Source organism: Chionomys nivalis, chromosome 13, assembly GCF_950005125.1.
Source record: "Chionomys nivalis chromosome 13, mChiNiv1.1, whole genome shotgun sequence".
Lineage (NCBI taxonomy): Eukaryota > Metazoa > Chordata > Mammalia > Rodentia > Cricetidae > Chionomys > Chionomys nivalis.
Genome location: NC_080098.1, coordinates 47,121,158 through 47,134,433, shown reverse-complemented (window position 1 = coordinate 47,134,433; position 13,276 = coordinate 47,121,158). Strand labels below are relative to the sequence as shown.

General features: G+C 45.2%; 1 protein-coding gene across 2 annotated transcripts in view; it reads left to right on the top strand.

The window, feature by feature from the left end:
- Positions 1-10,337, top strand: part of Cdkal1 (CDK5 regulatory subunit associated protein 1 like 1) — a 633,981-nt gene extending 623,644 nt beyond the window's left edge. Inside the window, exon 18 of one of the 2 annotated variants that reach the window (XM_057788043.1) lies at positions 10,284-10,337. The gene's annotated coding sequence lies outside the window, so the exon portion shown is untranslated. The remainder of the gene's footprint in view (positions 1-10,283) is intronic. The other variant, XM_057788042.1, reaches the window with a different exon arrangement.
- The last annotated feature ends 2,939 nt before the right edge of the window (positions 10,338-13,276 follow it).

The following is a 13,276-nucleotide window of genomic DNA, read 5'->3' as shown; positions in this document are numbered from 1 at the left end:
ATTTTACCATCACTCTTTCCTCTCTTGCAGGCTCTGGATTATTTATGAAGGCACAGAGGGAGAGAGACACACATATTGGGCAAAATTCATATGCAATATATTTATACACCCCTCCTTTGGCTGTGATCTCTGCAAAACTACATCTGGGCTATTACTGCAGCCCCGGGACTCATCTCTGGTACAAGGCACAAAAGCTGGCCACACATTTTTCACGCAGGACAAAGCCATGCTGGCGGTTGACTCTAATGGCCCTGTCATCCAGAACCTCATTCTGTTATTGGGGAAAAAAAACATGCTACTGGCCAAAAGCAGCTCAGGTCACATTATCAGATAATCTCTCCATTCTGTATATTTAGTTGGAAAATAAAGTACATCAGGACAGTGTAATTTAGAAGGGTGGAGGAAGCCATGTAATTTCCAGGGCAGGGAAAAAGAGCACTGTTTGGGGCATTTTTCACGGAACTGATCTGCTCTGGCAGTCATTTCCAGGTTCTCCCTGCACCAGATCACCGCCCCCTTCCATAATGGAAAAATACGGCCCAAGACCCTGAAAGTCCAACAGTGATTGCTGGGAGCCCTGCCTGTCAGCTGCTTATTACAGTTTGTTTACTGCCAGCGTCTTGCAAGATACGTGTTTATTAGAGAAGTTAAGTGCCTCCCTGTTGCAATCTTAATTGAGTTAGGCTTGTTCACATCCCGTGGGGAAAGTGTCCTTTGGCCATCCCATTGCTTCAAAATCTGCTATGCCTTTTGACCCGTTTGCTTAAAAGAAAAACAAAAGCACCCCCCCCAATGTAGTTTGTGTGATTCAGGACCCCAGGTACTCTTCTCAGCCCCATCATTGTCAGATCTCCCCCAGGTGGGTCCCACCCTGGGCTTGTGGTTGCTCTAAGGAGACCGAATGAAACGGAGACAGCATTTAAATGTTGCTCTGGATGAAGTGGTAGAGAAGGCCAGCGTTAGAACACAACCTGGAATGCCATTTCAGTCGCTCAGACACTATCACCATGAGGGTTTCCAATGTTTTCAACATGGTGAGGGGACAGGGCTGAGCTGGGTGGCAATTGTGAAACACAAGTTCCCAGGGAAGGGGCTGGAGAGATGGCTCAGTGGTTAAGAGCATTGCCTGCTCTTCCAAAGGTCCTGAGTTCAATTCCCAGCAACCACATGGTGGCTCACAACCATCTGTAATGAGGTCTGGTGCCCTCTTCTGACCTGCAGACATACACACAGACAGAATATTGTATACATAATAAATAGATAAATATTTTTTTAAAAAAAAAGTTCCCAGGGAAAGCACATGACCCCTTGGCATGTTAGTGAACCTTCATTGCCAGTTCCCCCAGATTTAGAATCACCATGGAAACACACATCTGGACACATCTGTGAGGGTCTTTCCAGGAAAATTTAACATAGAAGAGACGACCCACCCTGAGTGTGGGTGGCACCATCCCATGGGGTCCTTGACTAGATAAAACTGGGAAAATGAGCTGAACGGTGGTGGCACATGCCTTTAATCCCAGTACCTGAAAGACAGAGGCAAGAGGATCTCTGTGAGTACGAGGCCAGCCTGGTCTACTGAGAGAGTTCCAGGACAGGCTCCAAAGCTACACAGAAAAACCCTGTCTTGCAAAACAACAACAACCAAAGGAAAATGGCCTGAGTACCAGGAGCATTCTTCTCTTTCTGCTTTCTGATTGTGGATGCAATGTCACCAGCTGCCACCATGCCGTCTCAACCACAACTGGCTATAACCTTTCTCTGTGAGTCTTCACCTGCAATCTTCCTTCCTATCCAAACAGGACTCCATCCTGACCCCCAGAGACACACCTCTGGGCGGGTGCAGAGCCATCACACAGGTCTCAGTGGAGGGTCTGGAGGAAGGGCTTCATACTTAAGGAACTGCAAAAACTCAGCTCATCTCCTTCAATAAACAGAATGAGAATCTCTCTTGGGTGGGTCAGCCATTGAAACTCCAGCTCCTTACATGTCCATGAGTTTGTGGGTGGTGCCCTGAGGTTGGGTGATAAGGTTAGACTGTGAGCCTCAACTGTGGCCTCTAATATGATTTTGTCAGAGAAGCCATTGTTGGCATTTGGGAATACTTGTGTTATTGGCAATGTGAATTCCAGTGGTTATGAGTGTGGTGGTACTATTTCTTGAGCATCTTTACTCCAAAGTCCTGTAGGGAGATGGAGTGTTCATGGTGAAGGTACAGATAGCCCTGGGTTCCCAAACATAATGCCTCTGAAACATCATCAACATGTCTCCACAGGGACAGAAGTTCGTTGACTGACTCAATAAAATTGCCTGCACTTGGTAACATAAAATGAAGTATTTCTTTATGAGATATGGACTTTAACCAAACTGTATGCTTCAGCTTATCCAGAGTCCATGTCCTCCACTGAAGAGGTTATTAGAGAAAAGGAGCCAGCCTTCCGTTTGGACTGGGACCAATCAGATTAGTAATTTCTAGAAGGCAAACAGTGGGAGCAGTTGTGGCGTGCGGAGAATCTGGCTGAGCTCGGGCCTGGCATGTGGCAGGTTCTGTCAGTTATCACTTCACTGGGTCAAGGTCTGATCAGAATCTGTGGTCTGTCTGATCCAGGGCTTCAGTTTGGCAGCCCCCCCCCCCCCCGTGACCGCTCTGTAGTTTGTATTTTTGCTCAGTGAAGGATTTTCCAGAAGCCAATCCAAGAAGCCTGAGTCCTAAGAGTTCCTTTGATGAGAATCTTAAAATGATCTGGCATCCAATATGTTTGGAAAACTTATTGGACTTTAATCCCCACTTGGAGATTCATAACAAACACAAAAGGCCTTCTTAAGCTTAGGTCATGTGGAGTTTCTCAAACACATGTGACTCTAGAGCTTCTCCTTCATCGAATACCTACTACATGGAGAGGCATTCCAGAAAATATTGGCATAATAGCAAACATGTTGGAACCAAAGAGGCTGTATTTTGTATATCTCCACCATGACTTTCTGATTGATCCAATCAGGGAGGTAATCAATAAGCCTCCAATACCTACACAGAAAATGAGTCTACACCACACTGGTTCTGCCTCTCTGCCATGCAGTGGGAAATAAATGTCTATGCAAACAGTTCTAAAATAATAACAGGGGTCAGTGAGATGGCACAGCAGCTAAACTCTCGGCATACAAGCCTGAGATCGATCCCTGGACCCCACAGTAGAAGCAGTAAAGTGACTCTTGAAAGTTGTCTGCTGACATCCACACGTGTGCCCATTCTCAAATCACACACCATACATATTCAATAATAATGATAAGATAATGGGCTACTAAAGTATTAATGTGCATATGCACAGGTCATAGCTATTAGGAGTCAACTGACTACAGCATGCCCAGTAAATCACGTCCAGTGCTTGATCTTGTAAATAAAGTTTTATTAGAACTCACCTGTGCTCATTGTGTACACTTCATCCATGCCTGAGGATGTTCTCCAGTGGTAGAACTGAATAATGGAGGCAGACGAACAATTCCCAGAAAAGTGAAAAACAAAAGCAGTTACAATATACAAGGAACAAAATGTGCTTCCTCCTATGTGGCTCTCAAGGCTTCAAGTATTTGCTCTTTGAGTCTTCACTGAAAAACAGAAATAAAAACCAAAAACTTGCTGACCTCTGACTTGTAATAAAAGATAATATATATTCAAGGGCATGTTGCATCCATGGGAAGAGGCATGCCATAGTGACGGCTCCACTACACATGTGAGAAACTGTGTTGTAAGAATGTAATGAAGCCTGGTCCTCATCTGGGGATTCCTAGGTGGGTCCCTGCTACTCACCGAGTAGAACAGAGGGTACGGTGCACAGGCCTAGCAGGAAAGTGGGAGAGTTGCTGCACACACTTTCTCCAGATGATAACTTGGATGATTAACATGCCTGAGTACTTGTCCCAAATTCTGGAAGGTTTCCCAGTCTACCCTAATTAGAAGGAAGGGTCGAAGAACATGCTGCTCCAGGCCTCTTGAAGGAGCTTTGTGGCAGTGTCTCGCAAAGGCACCATTGCAAGTTATAGCTGAAAGCATGGTGTCTCCAAGAGTTTCTTAAACATATTTTAGGGATCAGGCTGGTGAGATGATTCAGTGGGTGAAGGTATTTGCCACCAAGCCGAGTTCAGCTCCCAGGACCTATGTGGTAGAAGGAGAGAATTAAAATTAACCCCCAAGAGTTCTCTCTCCATATATATGAAAAACAAACAAACAAACCCCTTAGGGACTAGAAACAGATAACCATATACCAGGTCAATTGTCAAAAGATGAACAAACATGGCAACATCACAACAACAATGCCAAACATCTCATCCTAGGGTGCCCCACTAGGAGGTTATAATGGCCAAAACCCCAGAGGATAAGCATTTTGACATTTATTTTACTAAGTTTCTAGAGCTTGATAGCGTAAACTCAACTGGTTCATATACACAGACTAAGAATGTTAACAGCAGAAACCAGAGGCATCTTTCCTGGAGAGGAGAAAGCTCTCACTGAGAATATGAGGATCGTGATAAGAGCCTGGAATCTGTAGCTGGATTAATGTGAGTCTCTGCGGTCCCTATTCCTGGTTCCTGGGTCACGAGCTGCTAACAGCATCTGGTGTCCGCATAGCTCTTCACTGAGGAATGCTCGCTGGGCTATTTGTGGAGAGCATCGCTAAGTGTGCACTTCAGACACCCCATGCTTTTCTAGGCTTCCTCCCCACTTGGCTTGGGTGTCGGGACCGTGATTATGTTTGTAACAGGGAAGGTTGACATGCTTCAGTTGCAATGACATTTCATTGTTCTTTATCTCCTAAGAATTGTTCTTGCAAGCGATAACTTAGGTCTTTGCCCTAAAAGTTTTAGAAACTCATAAAAACAGAGTAAAAATCATGACTTGGAATCAGACTAGCTAGTTTTTATTGTGCCCATTAAATCCTGTAGACCATAGACACTGCTTACTAATGTAGAGGCAAGCCTGATCTCCTTTGCGGCTTTCAAGTCCTTCCATGGTTCCACACACATGTATTACTGTTCTCCATGCACTGAGTTCATCCCAAGGCTCTCCTTATCTTACTCATTCTGTGCTACCATGGCTCCCTGCAAGCCTGCTGTCAAGAAGCTTCCTGATATCTCAAGCCCTTTTCTCTGAACTAGAGAAGAGTAACTAAGGCACCCCACTTTGGCAGGGTGTATCATCGGTGCATCTGAGGGAACTCAGCACTGTGACATTCAGGCTGAATTCTTTAGGAGCTGACTAGTCTCTCTTCAGGCTTAGGGAGTGACTCAGAAGATAAAATGCTTGCCAGGCAACTGTGAGTGAGCACCTCAACCGGAATGGCATATCTTTATAATGTCAGCATGTGAGAAGCAGACATGGGTAGGTCCCTGGGATTTGCTGGCCACCCCCCTAACCTAATGGTCAAACTCTAGACCAGGGAGGGACTCTGTCTTTAAAAACAAGTGAATGCTGCCTGAAGAGGCATCACACCTGAGGGTGAGTTCTGCTCGCTCTATGTATATGTGTGCACACACACCCACACGTGAACCCAATGTCTACATCAGGTGTGTGAGGATTGTATGACATGCTGGTGCTTACATATTTACCTTCTGAGACTTAATCATTAAATCATGTTATCCCCTAAAGATGGGCCCTAGCAGCCACAAATCTCTTAGTATGAAATATATCAAGACAATAAGAGTGACTTGTGACTGGCAGGCTGCCCCTGGAGTGTGTAAAATACATTTTAAAAACTGGGTTAAAGCAGTAGGAACCATGATTGTATAGCAGAAATAAAAATGACAGTTGAAAGTCATCAAACAGATGGTCAATGAACTATTATTTTTAGTGTGTGTGTGTGTGTGTGTGTGTGTGTGTGCGTGTGTGTGTAAAACATGTTAATGGTGACCCCTTGACTCCAGATCTTGCCCAGAATTTCTTTGCATTCAAGTCTGGAATAAATATAATGTTTAGTAAAGAGATCATGAATAGATGGATTGATATGCTGATTCAACAAAATGAATCATAAATAATTGATAGGGCCCGGGATAAGGAAGGAGGAACCTTTGAGGAAATGAAGCACCCTTCCACAGTCTTATAGAATTCCTGGCTATGTGAAGTTGGCTATGATTTTTAGCCTAATACTGGCCAGTCAAGGTTAATAATAATATCAACTCTTTGAGTAGCCTGTTAATGTACGTGGCAGCATGCTGGAGGCTCATTCTCATCAACCACTCAATCATACCCTCTCCCTGGGGAAGGACTTAGTACTCCCTGTTTTACAGATGAAGAATGAGTGACTCAAAAGACTCAGCTAAACATAGAGGATAGTAGAGGCTGGTCATGATGTCATGAAAAGAACAGGCAGAAATGCCAAGTGTCTTCGATGGTCACCTTTGAGTCCGGGTATTCCTGGGCTCCTTGGCTATTCCCTACCAATTCTCCCTTGACCCAATGATGTTCTGTGGTTTCAAATTCCCATTTGTGTGCTTGAGCCCATTGGCATGGCGTGGGCAGGGAGTTACCCTGTGCAACTCTGGAGGGCAGATAGGCATGCTGGCTGGACCTGTCAAAACAGTAGACTCAGAGTCTTCCTTGGTCCTGGATTCCCATGCATGTGTGATGCTATGCTTGCTGGCAGACTCCAGGAATGTGAGGATACAGGGTGGCGCCCAGATTTGCTTAGCTCAAGAATCTTGTGTGTTGAGCCAGGATATGCCTCTGGGGTGTGCAAATCCTAGCTGTAATCTCTACTATGGATTACCTACTTCCTGAGAGGCCTGTTAGCATGTCGTACTGGCTAGCTTTACGTACTTGACACGAGCTAGAATCCTCAGAGAGGAGGAAGCCTCAATTGAGAACATGCTTCTAAGATTTGGGCTCCCAGCAAGGCTTTGTGGCATTTTCTTTATTAGTTGATTGATGGGAGAGGGCCCATTATGGGTGGTACCATCCTTGGGCTGGTGGTTCTGGGTTCTATAAGAAAGCAGACTGAGCAAGCCATGAGGAACAACCCAGTAAGCAGCACTCCTCCATGGTCGCTGCATCTGCTTCTGCCTCCGGGTTCTTGTCCTGCATGATTTCCTGTCCGGACTTCCTTTGATGATGGACTGTGTTGTGAAAGAACAAGCTAACTGAGCCCTTTCCTCCCCCAAGTTGCTTTGGCCATGGTGCTTCATCACAGCAATAGTAACCCTAAGACACGTGTGCAGTCCTTTATTCTACAAGCCAGTTTAAGTACGTGGGCGGAGGAAAAGTTGTGGGTTGACACATACTCAGCAGTGACACTTTATGACTGAGCCTCATTCCCAGGTGTCTATGAGTGGTGTGAAATGAACAATTCACAAAAACATGTAAAGGCAGACCAGTCAGGTGGCTCATAGGGTAAAAGCAGGTGAAGACTTGGAATCAATCCCTGAGACCTACAAGTCAGAAGGACAGTGGACTCTGATGAGTTGTCCCCTGACTATGTGCATGCCATGGCACCCACACCCCATCCCTGAAAATAACATAAAATACCACAGGGGAAGTGTGTGGCAGACAGTTGGTAAGCACCTGGTCACACCAGAACTCCTGGCCTTTAGAGGCCAGCTCTCTGTCCACGGTGGTTTAGGACAGGTTGCAATATACATCCCTAAAGTAACCTGCTTACTGTGATCCTTCTTCTTTTGTGCATGATGATGATCAGAAAAGGCTTTCATTTGTCTCTTGAGAGCTGTGGGGGTTCTCAGCCCACTGGGATTAGCAAAGTAAGGCTAAGATACTATAACACAACATGTTAGACTATTACACACTATTTGGACAATCCATAATAGAAAAGAGAGCTTAAAAACATCATAGTTCTTTAGCCAAACATAACAAGTTTTGAAATAGAACCTGACAAAGTTAAGATGCTTGACCAACCTTTATTTTTAAGACAGAAAATGAAAACGGGGTGTATCGTAGCTTTAAGTCCCTTATGGAAGGACAGTTGGAAAGAGGAATTTTCAGTCTTCCATGATCACTTAAGTTAGGCATTATCCTAAAAAGGAAAACCCTGCTTTTCCACGAACTTAAGTGCAAACAGCACTGTGTCTTCGACACCAGTATTCAAAAAATATCCTATTTTTGACTTCAATGTTGTCAGTTTTTGGGGGCTATGAAATAATTAGCTGTGCTAACCTCAAAATTACTACAGTTTACTACATGTGAGCTCCCTGAGAAACAGTTTTAGAAAGAGTTCCATCTTTGGAATCATTTAAGAACAAAGGCCTCTTCCAATTGCACAACGAGAAAGTCAGCAATAGCTGCTGTAGTCGAATGTTCCTGGTGCAGCTGTCCCCACATGGTCAGTCCCAAAGCACACATCAGGGCCCATTAGCTGAGATGGTTTGCTTTGGAACCACGATTATTTTAGAAATACGCAGAGGATCCAAGTATAATAAGAAGAAGCAGGGAGATGACTCTCTTTTAAAACACTTGTAACTCATTACCTTCCATTTCGATGCTACCAAAATGCAAAGATGCAGGTAGTGCCGGACAGCCCACTGCAGGCGTTGCTGCCACAGTATCAGGAGATCTTGCTAGCTAATGTTTATGCACAAGCCAGTCACCTACATGATGTCACAGATGTGGCCCCCAATGGTTTGTTTAAAGTCAAGACAGTGGCGGGGATTTCTGCACTTTAGGGTTTTGACATAATTTCATTGCAGTAGCTAGTGGCATTTTGAAGCCTGTTTGAATGATAGCGCAGAACTGAGCTTAATGCCCTCCTATGGTGTTCTCTTGTAATGAATGGCAGAATGGTAGGCAACAATCTGCATGCTGTCGCAGGGCCCAGTTACAACTCTGATGTCGAAGGCCATGGCTAAAAATGCTTCGCTTACCTGGGGAGACTCCAGTGTAATGGACTATCGGTAGTGAGGTGTGTGGGGAGGCTCAGCAGTCATGACAAGCACACTGCTCTGGTGGTGTGTGTAATGATGGGGGAGACTTTACACAGATGGAGAAAACAGGCTGTTATATTGCCCTTCTGGGGAAATGGGAGAAAATGTCTATTCACACAAGATGAGCTAACGATGTCACAGCCATGAAATGATTCTAAGCATGGTCCAGTCAGTAAAGTACTTGCTATGCAAGCAGGAAAATCAGCTCAACCCTCGATTAAAAAAATGAAAAACACAGGCCATGGTGCAATGTGTTTTTAATCTCACCTCTGGAAGGCAGAAACAGGGAGATCCCAGGGCCTTTCTGATCAGCCAGTCTAGCTCATCCTGGGGACTTCAGGCCAATGAGAGACCCTTATCTCAAGGCAAGGAGGGTGGATGGCTTTGAACAAACAATGCATAAAGCTGATCTCTCATTACTACATGTGTGCACACTTGCACACACATATTCACATGAATATGTACCAACATGCCTGTGCACATACATGCAAAAGAAAATGATTTCACCTAAATGTAGCTTCGTGAATTAATAGTGATACTGGAGTCACTTAGAGAGCGTGGGTGACTCAGAGGCAACTGGAAAGCCCACACCAGTGTGTTGAGGCTCCCTCTGCAACAGGCAGGCAAGTCGGTGGCTCAGAATCCTTTCCCAGCAGCCCTTGCTGCTCATATACACAAGCTGGTGGGCAGGGGTCTGTGAATCTTGTTGCTTTGCCATGTTTTCTGAGTCTCAGGAGTCCCCCTCTCCCTTTACCAGGGAACACTTCACTTGGGAGGAGATACCTGCACAGCATAGACGGATGACAACTCTCTGTACCTTTCCCTCGCGTTCATGTGAACACAAAAGTGCTTTAGATAAAGAAAGTCTATTTTAAAAAGTCTCCATCTTTCAGGGAAACCATTCCTGGGGTGGCATAACAAAGGCAGAGCTGTCACACTTTGGTTGGATTTAGGGGTGCTCTGAACCTTGAGTCTTTAGAAAGTAGAGTTTTGGGAAAAAGGAAAGGGAAGGAAGGGAGGGAGAGAAAGGGGAGGGAGGGAGGGAGTATTGGGGAATATGGACCCCAGACCCTGAATTTCCTGTGACCCCATGCCTGCCAGAGTAAACAACTTGTTTTTCTCTGCTTGCAGCTGCTCTGAGCAAACCACTTGTTTTGCAGCTGCTCTGAGCACGAGACCCTCATGGGTTCCTGATGGCAGGGGAGTGGATTCTGGTGGCCTTGCAGCTGAGCGTTAGGGCGTGGCTATTAGTCAAGGAGACCCTATATGAGCTGCCCTGGAACACAATAAAGGGAGCATTCTTGGCATTACACCCCCTCCCTCTCTCTCTGTGTCTCTCTGTGTGTGTGTATTTCAATCTGCAGGCCCCTGCCCTACTTGTCACCGTACTGAAGCACGTACCCGCGTTGCGCTACAAGGGAAGGAGGGAAGGAAGGAGGAAGAAAGGAAGGAAAGGACTACTTGGCAGCCTTGTTTCTAACAAATGTGACAACCCAGGTGACTCAAGGGATGATGGGTGTTGATGGAGAATGCTGCTGTCTGAAATTTTCGGTGTTTTTTCTTCAGTGTGGTGTGTTCGAAGGATACAGTGTGAGAGTGAGATAGTTGAAGCCTTATGATCTGCAATGTGACTCCTTCCTAGAAACTTATGAATTCCAAGTAGAAACAAAATAAAATGCCACCAGAAGCCTGCGCAGAGGAGGTTTGCTGAAGATAGTGAAGGGACTAAGTGTTGTGTGGAGGGTGTCTCTAGGTGTGGCCCCTACCGTTCCTGCAGGCTGGCAAGAGTGAAAAGAAGCGGGAGAGAGAGCATGCCTGTCAAAGGAGAAGGGATTTATTAGTACTGGCTTTCTTGACTGCAGTGGTCATTTCGGGGGAGAACTGCAAGGCTCTGGTGGATATGCTATCCCCTTAACCTAGAAGCTGCTGACAGCCACACTCAAAACAGATGGTGTTTTCTTAAGACGGTTTAATAATCAAATCCAGAGTCATTTCTGAAGAACTTTCACTACCAGGATAGTTAATCCCAGCCAGTACTCAGCAAGAGCAAGGGCAATGGAACTACCTAGTCATTTGGGGAAGCCCTCAAGGTCTATGTGTCCTGGAAGGTAGTGATGGAACCAAGGAAATTACCTGGGTATTGACTGCACTTAATGTTTGGAGATCGATTAAGCCATTGTGGTAGTTTGAATACAATTGGCCTTCGTTAGCTCATAGGGAGTGGCACTATTAGGAGGTGTGGCTTTGTTGGAGCGAGTATGTCACTGTAGGAACAGGCTTTGAGATCTCCTATGCTTAAGCTACACCCACTGTGGTCATAGTCTTCTGCTGCTGCCCGCGGATCAAGATGTAGAACTCTCAACTCCTTCTCCAGCACCATGTCTGCCTGTCGGTCACCGTGTCCCATCATGAAGATAATGGACTAACCTTTGAAACTGTAAGTCACCCCAATTAAATGTTTTCCTTTATAGAGTTGCTGTGAGCATGGTGTCTCTTCACAGCAATAGAAACCCTAACTAAAGAAACTAGGCTTAGTTATGAGGATGACACCATATCTGAGGAATACTTTGAAGATGGCCAGACAGCCCTATGTCTCTTCTTGGTAACTGACCTCTGCAAGGTAGCTTCAATAGGATAGTCTACCTTTGAAACTATTCCTAGTTAGACAAAGAGAAAGGTGGGAAAGAAGTGCTCAAAGATGCTTTGGGGTGAAACATATGTACTAGCTTCCTCTTTTGTGATACACAAAACTGGTTTGAGAAATATTTTGGTGTTATCTGTGGAGACTGGAGGAATGGTGGCACGTTGAAAGTACTTCATGGGGCTGGGGGCATGCGGGTAGCTGCATATGTTAAGGGCTTCTTAGGTAGCAGGACCTAGGTAGTGGGAGAGGACAGTCCTGGGGTCTCTAAACTCCGCAGTGAAGGCACAAAACTAACAAGGCCCCTTGACTTTGAAGGGATCATGACTTGGGAGATGAAAGCAATGACTGCTCCTAATTGAAGACCAGGCTCCTTCCATTCCTGGACCTAAAGTCAGGTTTTATAGCAAAGCTAATGAAGTCGTTCTCCATCTACCTTCACTACCTGTATCTGACCCTTTCACAAGCCCTTTAGCCATGTGTAATCCATTCCCTAGCCCTAGCTAAGTCCAAATTCTTGCTCTCTGTGATAGACCACTGTCTGCCCTATATGGAAATATTTGCTTCAAAAGTTTTTAGCTCAGTTTGTTATAAACTGACTTTTCAAGTTAGAGTCCCATGAGGAGGGTTTTCAACAGGTTTCTTATGCCTTCCCCACTTCAGATTAGATGCCAGGTGTTTGGGGCCAGATGATGCCAGTTAAAAGCTGTGGTGAAATTTCATCTGTATTTTAATACATAAAGCTTGCCTGAAGATCAGAGAGTAAAACAGCCCCACTTGTCAGCCTGACAGACCAGGCAGTGGTGACACACACCTTTAATCCCAGTAGCCACCATGGAAACCAGGTGGTAGTGGTGCACACCTTTAATCCCAGCACTAGAGGGGAATATAAAATGGAAGACAACTCTCACACACAGTCTCATTCTGAGATTGCTGAAGGCCTTATCGCCATTTCGAACTGAGGTAAAGGTAAGATCCAGTGGCTGGCTGTTTTGCTTTTCTGACCTTTAAGTTGAACCCTAATTTCTGTCTCTGGGTTTTTATTAATTGTGGTTTAAAAAAAACGAGGCTGAGAAGCACTGTTAAGTAGAACCTGTGCTTTTGGGTTCTTTGCAAAGTTAACTTGTACTTCTGTTTTATTGACTTCTATTGAATAAGCCCTGAATGGACCCTCTTGGATTGGATTCTGGCATTTGAATATTGTCTGTGTACAGATTCCTATTCTACTCCTTGCTGGACCTCTGAAGCCTACACTTCTCTTGTATACTTTATTACAGCTGTCCCTGGAGAAAACTTCAGTCATAATAAAAGACATTTTAGTGGACATTTTGTGACTAGTGGTCATGGCTCGATTTTCTGGGTCCCTTTTCAGTCTGGCTATGAGACACTGACCTCTGTGCCTAGAAGCATGGGGACCCTCTGAGGTCACATCCACGAGGACGTGGTGACATGTCCTAGAATTCTTGTTATCACCGCTCATTGGGCTCTAGACCAAAGTAGGAGCCAGAAACAGGGCAGAGTGGGAGGGGGCCTCAACTTCAACAGCTCAGCGTTGGCATTCCTTCTAAAACATATGACACGCAGGTTGATAGATGGGGTGGCCAATGTCCACACTGTACTTAAGGAAAAGTGGTGCCCTCACTTTACAGTGAGGATCTGGCATGCTGTCTGCCCTTCCCTGTCAGGATCGAGGATAAAGACAGTAAGTGGTTTCTG